General features: G+C 39.6%; 1 protein-coding gene and 1 pseudogene across 1 annotated transcript in view; one reads left to right on the top strand and one right to left on the bottom strand.

The window, feature by feature from the left end:
* LOC116673699 (zinc finger protein 431) overlaps positions 1–11,239 on the top strand; it is a 193,334-nt gene that overhangs the window by 485 nt on the left and 181,610 nt on the right. The window lies entirely within an intron of this gene.
* LOC116673702 (gastrula zinc finger protein XlCGF8.2DB-like) overlaps positions 1–11,239 on the bottom strand; it is a 325,201-nt pseudogene that overhangs the window by 189,291 nt on the left and 124,671 nt on the right.

The following is an 11,239-nucleotide window of genomic DNA, read 5'->3' as shown; positions in this document are numbered from 1 at the left end:
TGACCAAATACATAACATCTTTCAACAGAACGTAAGACGCTTTTGCTCTCATGACATTACTTACTGCCAAGTAATAACATAATAATGCATTTTATGGATATTACACCCACAGCAAAGGCTGATACAAGCAAAGTGTGTCAAATATGTGCTCTCCTGTCTTTCATACAGCCACAATGGCACTTTTTGTCCCTCAGACCTTGCATCAAGAGGTGTGACTGAATCTCCCATATATGGCATGCTTCTCTTTTTTTTGTAAACAAACAGGAGAGACCCGGAAGCGAGCTGCGGCGAAATGAGCCAAAACGCATGAATATGGAATAAAGGACAATCTTGGATATAACCAGTTGGGTTTAAAGCCAAAAGGCTGAAGGTTCCAGACTCAATAGAAAAATCCCTAGTAGGCAGAAAGAGCCCCGAGAAAGACCCTCCGTAAACGCCAACTATCAGATTTAAACGCAACGCGAATGGTAGTCAATTGCACGTATAGTTAAAATGAGTAACTATGAATCGAGGTGCTTATTGTACTCGGGGGCGAGTGATGCAGGGTTACAGAGGGTTGTTTAATCGCATAATTACCCTAATTACTCGCGATAATCGCAAATGAATAAATTTACTTGAAAGTAGTGTTAAATAGTGCAATTTTTTTGTAATAATGTTCGGCATATAAGGAACAGTGCATAATTTGTTCTGCAAAACTTACCATCATTTTGTATAAAGTAGCAGTTAACCTAACTAACCTCAACTTAATCCTAAGCCTTTTTACAGTGATCATTGTCCATTTGATTTATTTTTCAAATAAGCTTTTAAAACATCAACCTGTTGTCTACAGTCAAGATTGAACATCATTTTTTTCAGGACAACGGGGATTATTAGAATATTTTGGGTTCATGCGGGCCACTTGAATGCTAAATGGTTGTGAGACCTTAAAGACAAATAAAATAACAAAAGGGAACATTGAATCTCCAGATATGTATTGATATCAAAAACAGCTAAGTAAAAAACCTAAGCATTTCCTCTAAAACAACTTCCATGTTCTTGGCGTCATGTGAGAACTAATAATACCTAACGTATGACAGATGACAATTAACATAAATTTTTCAAAAACGTCCAGACGCTTTTGCTCTGACAGTTACTTAGTGACCAATAAATCAACAATAAGTCATATATTTGATAGTTCACCACAGCATGGTACACAGGCATTTGGCGTCTAAAACAGTCTCTAATATGCAAAAATAACCTAATAAAAGTATAACTCCATACAAAGAACATACGATTTATTTCTTCAAAAAGGTCCCAAATATAAATACTAGTAAGGTAAATACATGCCAAATCTCAAACAGTGAGGCCATTATACCCTATAAAACGGAGATATCTATCTTGTGCACTATAGCACTTTGATTGCTACTAGCCATTTTGCTGGAGATTATGACCTCTTTCAGTCCTCATACGCTTGGATGACTGTTGTCTCCAATATATGGCATTACTATTGGCTTTGCTTCCCTAAACAGAAGCAACACGGAGCCGCGAGCTAGCGGCATAATGAGCGAAAATGCAATTAATTATGGACATAAGTGGATAATCTTGGATGTGACGGTTTGGATTTAATGCTCAACGACCCCGAAAAAAGCTGGAAGTTCCAGGCTCAATAGAAAATCCCCTGTAGAGGCTAAAAGACCTGGAGAGACCTCCGTAACCGCTAACTCGTTACCTTTTAGAGCAACTTTTGGTGAGTTTCTGTGTTCTGTACGGTTGATAAATTATTAACCTATGAAACAGAGGTGCTGTTTTTGCGTCGTGGGCGAGTCTCTCGGTCTCAGGTCTTATAAAAGCCTGTGAGCACCAAACTTTACAATAATAAAGAAATAATAAAACTGCGTTAACGTGCGATAAAAAAAAATTGTGCGCCGTTAATCAATTAATTAGTTAACGCGTTAACAATCGTTAACTTGCCCAGCCCAAAAAAAACATGTACTGCATAGGTTGAAATTTGCCAAAGGACACATTGACTTGCCAATGAGAAATGAGCACATTGTGTGTACTGATGAAGCAAATGTTTTTTTGTTGGGGTCTGGGGGCCACAGGACAGTTTGTCCTTCGATCCCCATGCTTAATCCAAGCACAGTACACTGTGAAGAGTGAGCATGGTGGTTAGGGTGTTTCTTGTACGTGTGTGGGCGCCTATTTATCACGTACCAGGGATCATGGATCAGTTTCAATCCATCCAATACTTCAGATCTTTCATGCTGAAGAGTATGCCTTTGAAATGGGTTCTCTCCAACAAAACAGTACACCCAAAACACAGCAGTAAGCGAGCAAAGTCTTGGTTCCAGAATCAACCAGATTGTGTTATGGAGTGGCCAGCCCAATCCCCGGACTTCAATCCCATACATCAAAAATGTGGTTTTCTGAGGCAAAACCCGTAATGCAGAGGAATTATGAGTGTATTTTAATGGTCCTGGGCTGGAACACTGTTCACAGTGCCAGAAGTTGGTCGCCTCCATGCAACACAGGGTGAAGCAGTTCTCAAACATGGTTATGCACGAATATAGTGCAGTGATTCAAGTAAAGCAATCCCTTGAGACTTTTTTCAGTTCATCAGAAAATTTTTGAGTGTGTAAAGAGAAGTGCAAATACTTTTATTAATTTGAACGGGGTAGAACACAAACTTGATCAGTTTTGTCTTCTTTGGTTTGGAATTTAATGTGCATTGTCCCAATGCATTTATATTATGGATTAAAAGGGGTTCCTGGATTTTGACATTTTTGCTTTTTTAAACAAACTTCTGTTAATCTGAAAAACAACTGTACCTACAGCTTGATTTAACACAGAACCAATGATGACTTGACAGAGATGTTACTGATCTTGCTGCAGACATTCACCAGCTGAATTTTAATTCCCATACGGGAGTTGGACCCCGGCCACCTGGGTGAAAACCGAATCCTAACCTAAACACATGGAGTGGCTGGAAACAATAACAGGATTTCATGATCAATTCATATTGTGGCTGAAAACAGGCCTTCTTTGACCAGAATGAAGAACTTCTTAAGTAAGTTTTACTTTGTAGCCCATCTAAAATGATAGGCCAAAGTACTGTAATTGCTGTAACCCTCCATTCCCCTAGATGGCGCTCTGCCCATGCTTGTAGACTAAACCGCTCATGTTGCGTGGCTGAGAAGAAGATCAACGCTTCTTCTTTTTTTCTTCTCTTCTCGCAAAGCATCACCAGATGAAACGTGAGGGAAAAAGTGAAATAGACTACTTAACACACGAGAAATGATTGCAATTATTGATATTAAGCTAGTAAAATGGCAAGAAGCCTTAGATATTGTGAACTGACAAAGTTTTAGAATCTCCGATGTTTTTTGTTGTTGTGCATATTCTGCCACTGTTGAGAGAGAACAAGAGAGAAATTATACCGCGAACCGCAACCCAGTGATTCAACGATCCAGGATTCAGTGATTCTGACCCAGTGATCCAGTGATTCGGAGTGTGAACCAGCAACCATCAACCCTGGTGGACTACACGCTTTTGGATGCAGATAAGATTTATGAGATCTCCAACCTTATCACACTGCCCGGTATGTGATTTGAACCAAGGCCTAACCAAACTGAACTGAACTCATGAACTAACTGAGTGAATGATTTTCTTTAAGCTGATGACTATTATTTTGGGGGGAATCTTTTGTCTTGTTGTTGTTTTCCAGTGGTGGTTAATATCTGTGCAATATTGAAATAAATGTTTTTAACTGTTTGGCTACTCAAACGTGGTCGTAGCCAATTCACTTCGAGAGCCAACCTAATTCTGATTTATAGTGTAACATTAATAATATACATTAATACAGATCATAGTGATATTTCCGTTGATGCCTTAAGTTAAGGAAGTTACACATTGATATTGATATGAAAATCAAGTCGGTAGAACATGAGACTCTTAATCTCAGGGCATGGCCCCGTTGGGCGGTGAAGTTTTAGAGAGTGAAAATCTCTGACTTCTGCTGTGGTCCATGGGCGCTCCGCTCTCAATCACAAGATTGGCAGTTCATCCCAGTGTACAATTCCTGCAATTTACAAGTGCAAAATGTGCCTGCTTGTATTCCCATACCTATGGTTGCTCAGATTAGAGAAAAACTGGTTTACCATTCTAGAATGCTAACATTCTAAAATTCTAGCTCACAATTTAACAGTCCGAAACCTCGTCTTAACATTCTAGAAGTCCGACTTGAGCTTGTGAATAAAAGCAAAAGTAAAATATTGCTTTGATGATTACAATCTTTCCTTGTAATGTCAGTCCTCTTATTGTCATTTCCACCAAGGCAGTTCTGGTGCTGGTTCGGGTCGGTGCCAAATATCGAACCGTTCTTGTGCTTCCCACACAAATAAACCTGGCTCTAGGCCAAGAAAACAGGTTCCAACTCAGCACCAACTTAGCGCTGGCCTAGAGATAAGAACCGGTTACGTCAGGTGCTGGGAGTGGTCCCGATAGGCTTTTGTCGGGAAAATTGGGACTGCTGTCACCCTAACAGTGTTTGCTGTACGCTACTGACTTGCCATCGCAAGCCACAAAGATATGAATAACGTTACTCATGCGAGATAATTAGCTTTCTTCTTGAACGTTCCTCGGTCTAGCAGTCACACAAATAACTGTCAAGGCCCGTCTTTAATTCCAGTGGGAATTTGTAAAGCCAGGACCAAAAGTATCGGTAGCAGTCCTCCATTGTTGTTGATTGTCATGACGCGTTGCAATGACAACGAGGTACTCGCAGTCCCGTTGTGACGTAGCCCTACTCTGTGCTCTCAGCTGTGGAAATTCAAGCTGGTTCTTAGATAATTGGCTAGTAAACCAGCACCGAACGGGCAATAGCACCAGCCCAGAACCAGCCACTGGTTAGCTTGGTGGAAAGACATATTATCTCCAATAGTTGGGTGGATCAACTTAAAAACCACAAACTGGGCAGTTCAATCCCATAATGTCCTATTGCTGACCTTGTGTTCCTCAGTTAGACTTAAGTCTGGTGACAACGCCTCTCAAATTCTAGAACTTAAACCTGACATTCTTGAACTACAACTTAAAAATCTAGAACTGTAATTGACATTCTAGAACTGCAGCTTAACATTCTAGAAATGCAATTTGACCTGATGAGTAAAGCCAAGGTAAATCACTGCATGATCATTTCAAGTTTTCTCTAATCTCAGCTCTAAATCTTTAGTACCCTAGTCTCTGCCTATCTTTCCTACCATGTCACCATTTGTCATCCCTCCTCCCCTCATAATCATTATCAAACTGTAACTTTACATTCTAGATGGTAATGTTTCACTCTTGAACTGCATCTTAAAATTCTAGAACTTCACCTATAATTTTAGAACTAAAACTTAACATTCTAGAACCCTAATTAGCATTCTAGAAGTGCATCTTAACATTCTAGAAATTCATTTGGCTGACGGAAAAAGTTAAGGTAAATTACAGATTTGATGATTACAACCCACTTCCTTTAATCTCAGTCCCCTAGTTTCTCGCCTATCTTTGCCTAACTTTCTGAAGATATTCCAACAGCAATCAACTCATGTCATGCTTTAACATAACAGAGGATCTTTATGTTAACTTTTGTCCCTCTCACATTGATAATTTGTAGATGGTGCTACGACCTGCCTACACTTTAACTCTGTTGCTCCTCTCAAAAAGAAGATGTTTAAGCAACTAACTTGCACCTTGGTATAACTCCAAACTCGCAAATAAAACTAATCTCGTAAAAAACTGAAAGTAATTGGCGTTCCACCAAACTGGAAGAATCTCGTTTAGATTGGCAAAAAGTCTGAAAACCTTTTAGGAAGGGTTCAGAAATGCCGATCAGACTATTGCTCATCATTCCTCCAAGTAAAAAATATAATGTTAAATTACCACAACAAATAACTGGAGAGCATACAATTAAACATAGCTAACTTCCAGTATTGTCAGTAATGAAGAGAGGAATGTTTGTATCAATTTTAGAGTATTTTTTTTAACCTTTATTTAAACAGGAACAATCCCATTGCTTTGGATAGCGGAGTCTGGAACACTGTGCAAGGTTGACTCAAGAGCCCTGTATTAGTTTGGAGCCAAGCTTTAAAGAACATTTAGTTAGGCTGACTGTTCAATTTACAATCTATGTTTATTACTCTCACTAGGCTGGTGTCTTTTTACATAGCCTATTTCAAAACTTAATAGATGGTCGAGACTTAGTTCTAAGTTTTTGTAACATGTTCATGTTTGACATAAGAAATGCACCACACCGGTGTCAATTAACCTATGACTTTAGACAGGGGGGCAGTTTTGAGCTGAAGTTTTGCACAAGCTATATTTTACAGAGACGTAGGGGATCTGCAACTCAGGATTAGGGGATTTAAAATAAAAAAATGTTTTACCCACACTTTGCTTAGTTTTAACAGTTCACCCTTTGCTACAAATTTACCAGCGAACTCTGGACGGGTACCAGAGACACGTAAGGTAAATTGTTAGTATGGCTGAACTTTCATCCCGTCACTTACCATCAGGGGCTGAATGGGCCGATCAAACAACTAATTTCCTGGACTGCTCAGAAGGAAAAACTAAGACATGGTGCTTATTCAAGAGACACATTTATTAAAAGAGATGTAAATCATCTACAAAATGATATTTCAAGGCACCTGCTTCAGCTAGTGCATAAACTATCACCTATGGAAAAGCACAGCAGTGCATATCTGACCTAAGACCTCAGCGCCACAAGAAACTAGGGAGAGTGACAGGCAAGTTGTGATTTCTGTTTGTTTATCAGTTTTATTTTCCTTTAGATTACAAGGGTGGTGGGCAAGGGTTTTTTTTATTGTTAAATTGGTGTTTCTCTGCTCCATCTGTATGTTGAAAATAATAAAAAAATAATAGATATGTATCTTAAAAAATTAAAATTATGCTGATTTCCTTACAGGAAAAACAAATGAGAACAACGGCCTCATTCACTTAACATTCTGAAGGACAATTTGTTTTGCGTTTTCTAAAAGTTTCTGGCATTCACCGGCGCAATTCTTTCAGAAATTGCTTTTTCTCGTTTCCATTTGTTCCTTTACTTGTTAATCTTACACAAAAAGATAACATGTAACAGCTAGGGTGCAAGAAATCAAAAAACTCAAGGTCAGATCACGGTTTTGATTCAAGGTATCAGTACTTTTGGATCTCAGTGGAAAAAAATATTATAGTGTAGGTAGTTGAGGACTTTATAAAAAAAAACATTTTAATTTATGACAATGTCGGCAACAAACAGTAGAGGGCAGCAATACCCTATTGCAGCAACTAGTCTACCTAATCCAAAGAATGAGAATCTGTTGTCCTTTGGTAGTGTTTTATATCTAAGCACGTTCTTTTTCTAATTTAATAGTTGTTATGCTGTCAGCCTTAAATGTGGAGAGAAGATCAATATCACAACACAGCTACCAGGGCATGAGGAGGAGGGAGGAGCAACAGCCTGGCTCTGAAACATGTTCACAATGAGGTAGGTGAATGAAATGGTGTATCTTTAAGGCTATTACTGTGAGAAAAACGTTTCCCACATTGATCACACCAGTATGGTTTCTCTCCAGTGTGAATGCGCTGTGGGTTTAAGGTTGCTCCTATCGGAAATGTTTTCGCACATTGCTCACAGCTGTACGGCTTCTCTCCAGTGTGAAGGCTGATGATTTTAGGGTACTCTGTCGTGTGAAAGCTGCCCCCATTGATCACAGCTGTAGGGCTTCTCTCCATGTGAATGCGTTGATGTTTTTTTAGGGTACTCTGTAGTGTGAGATGCCCCACATTGATCACAGCTGTGTAGATTCTCTCCAGTGTGAACTCTCTGATGAATCTTTAAATATCCAGATGTTGTGAAGGATTTTCCACAGTGGTGACAGTGGTGACATTTGTTCCATCTCCTCTCCGTTTCTATAACAACAGACAAACAAGAGAGTTAGTAAACAACCTTCTTTAAACCCTGGCTTTCTCTTACTCACTTTTAACTCTTCGTACAATTTTTATGACAAATGAAGGTAAATATTACTTATGTTGAAATGTGCTGTTGACATGTACTGTACATGTTCTGAAATATTCTAAATCTTTCAGGCAAAATATAATAAAAACACTCCATGCTGTAATAAACAGTGCAAAAATGTGGCAGTAATCGTGGACTGCCTGAATGCTTAAGCAGCCTACAAAATATGAGCCTTAACAGTTCATGCATAGCCTACAACCTCCCTCTCACTGTATCTCTTGGAATCTGAAATCTAGAAAGTATAAAGCTATGGAATTGATAAACTCATGTCCACTGTAAACACCTGTAACGTTTAAAAATAGCAACATATAATAAATAAAGTAATAATATATACAAAAACCATTGAGATGTCCTCCCCCCACCCCAGGATGGCATTAGTAAATTCACCTCTGAATGGGGGTTGACAGAAACCCCTCTCTCCTTGTTGTGCCAAGCGCCTAAAAAAACTCTCCTACTTGATTATTTCCTGCCATAAAACACATAGAAACAATAATCATGGTAAACTGAACTTTAACATCCTGTATGGCATCACGCCCTCTCTCCCTAAACTTTTATCTTGTCCTCACTGGGGGGGGGGGGGGGGGGGGGTGACCTCTAGCAAGCTTAACCTTCTATATATCAGTGACCTCTCTTGACCACTTCCTCATTTACTGCACACAGCTTCTTTGCATTGTTTCCAAATATACTTTAACTGCTGATATTCTATAGTCATGATAACAACAAAATAAATATCTCCACACATATGCATTATTGTTATTAAATGACAGATCAGCCTGTGTAGCCTAGTCAATTGTGAGCCTAACTACCTTTTTTAAACTGAGCAGTGCTCCTCTGCATCAACAGGTCACAATGTCTTGTTTTCACTTTATGGCCTCCATGAAATAACAATTAACAAATATGAGTCAATATGTGTGAAACATTGAATTTTACTAACACATGAATTCATCATTGTGAATTTGGATCTCCAGCTGGTCACCCTAAAATGCACCAGGATACAGGAAATCATTTACAAAACTCAAATTGGAACCCCAGCCCCCCAACATAAAAGGCCCCACATAGACTATTTTTCACAAGCCACTGTGATATAATAAATATACGAAACCCTTGAGGTGTCCTTGTCCTTTTGTTTCATGAATGTCAGTAGACTACACTATTTTACTGGTCCAGGGAAATAAGACTATAAATAAAGATGATTGTACATTATCATTAAAATCATCCCAAATTAAGTCCCAGTTTATTGGACGGAACACACACTGTGTGCTAACATGGCAAATACAATGCACATGGAAAAGTGATATACTGTACATGATCCTTTATTATCATAAATACAAAAGAATAAATGTTTTAAAGAGAGGTATTGGTCTCTGACCAGTCTGCTGTTGTTAAACCTCAGTGACGTGCAGTCAGGGTAGGCAGATAGGCAGTGCCTACCCTGCCAAATTCAAGCATAAAAATGTTTATTAAATAAATGTATTATAAACTTGTATTTGTTTTTTACTGTTTATTCTTGGGATTTATAGTGTGTTTGTTCCATATTTTAGACGGTACTATGACAAATGTAGCAGTTACGCATAATCAAATGGCAGAATAAGCAGTGCCTTTACTGCCCATTCAAGCGATTAGCCAATGTTGCGCATGCGCACTTCGATGCTGTATTCTTTAACTGTACGTCAAAGGCACAACTCTTACGTCTTTGTACGTAAATGTTTATGCCAGTTATCGTCTCCGTTAATATCAAACATGAACCAATTAAAATCGAGATATTACTGTCCCTTTGCGTAGCTGACGTCATTACACCAGCTACGTTGTAGCGCAATCCCCAACAAAATCAAAGTCAAAATGCCAGCAGCGTGTCCGCCAATATCACAGCGGTGAGGAATTTCTCTAAACTCAAACTTAATTCAAAAAAGAACTAATAGCAAGATGGAGGTCTACGCCACCTTAGATGGACTACTGCAGCAAAAGGACAAATACTCCGTCCATCGTTTCAAACTGACTGGTATGGAAGAAGATGTGGCTATGTGGCCGTGCTAACAGTGAGCGGCGGGACCTCTACGGTCCTGGATCTGAACAGTCAGCGGCGGGACCTCTACGTCCTGGATCTGAACACCTGCCCGCAGCTTTAACCAAGCAGAAAAACGTCAGCTCATATAATACCGGCAACTACAGCTTTGCACATTTTCCACCCTGAAACGGATAAAAACATCCTGTCGGAACCGGACGGGCCAGCACGTCTTTCAGCCCCGCCGAGTCCAGACGATGCAACTAAAGCGCCGTAAACGAGTTTACAACGCGTGACGACACCTTCACGAGAAAGCGTCGGATGGATTTTATGTACAAACTACCGACTGGTGATCAGAAACTATTTTGGGTTTAGTGTGATTGAACTAATACTGCTAGCCATCTGCCTTCATATTCAGTTGAGCAGTGTGTGTTTTGCATTGTTGCTGACTGGGACTGACAACATAACTGGCCGCTGTGCAATAATTAAACAAAGATGGGAAAAGAGAGAGAGAGGAGAAAAAATGTCACCCAGAGTATTTGTCTGAAATCTTAACTTTGCGGGAACACCATCATTGCTGTCTTCAAATCAGCTGGTTTTAGAAGTCCTAGGTCCAGGTATAATGGTGGGGGGGGGGTCAGGCTTTTGCGGTTGCTCCCCCGAGACTCTGGAACAAGTTACCCCCCGATATTCGCACTGTTACAGATGCTCTTTTTAGGTCCAAACTCAAGACATATCTGTTAATCGGCTTTTAATCCGTAGCTGTGTGGACAGTTCATTCTTTTGTTTCTTTGAGACCTTTTCTGATTTTACTGTTCGCTATGTCACTCTTCTACTGGATATGTTATACTCATTCGTTAAGCACCGTGCCTGCTGGTTGCTGTAAAGTGTTATATAATTATATTAGATTGATTTTGATTGATAGATTAATTGGAAATATCTTGCTAGCGACCCGGAGCTTGGGTGCTGCGCTTGTGCGTAACGTTTGATTATTAGCCTAAACAATAAATTAGGTAATCTGGCTTTCATAACTCATGGTAACTTGTTCCAGAGTCTCGGGGGAGCAACCGCAAAAGCCTGACCCCCCCCCCACCATTTATACCTGGACCTTAGGACTTCTAAAACCAGCTGATTTGAAGACAGCAATGATAGTGTGTTCCCGCAAAGTTAAGATTTCAGACAAATACTCTGGGTGACATTTTTTCTCT

Source organism: Etheostoma spectabile, chromosome 24, assembly GCF_008692095.1.
Source record: "Etheostoma spectabile isolate EspeVRDwgs_2016 chromosome 24, UIUC_Espe_1.0, whole genome shotgun sequence".
Lineage (NCBI taxonomy): Eukaryota > Metazoa > Chordata > Actinopteri > Perciformes > Percidae > Etheostoma > Etheostoma spectabile.
Note: the sequence above shows the minus strand (reverse complement) of the source record. Positions and strands in the feature narration are given on the sequence as shown.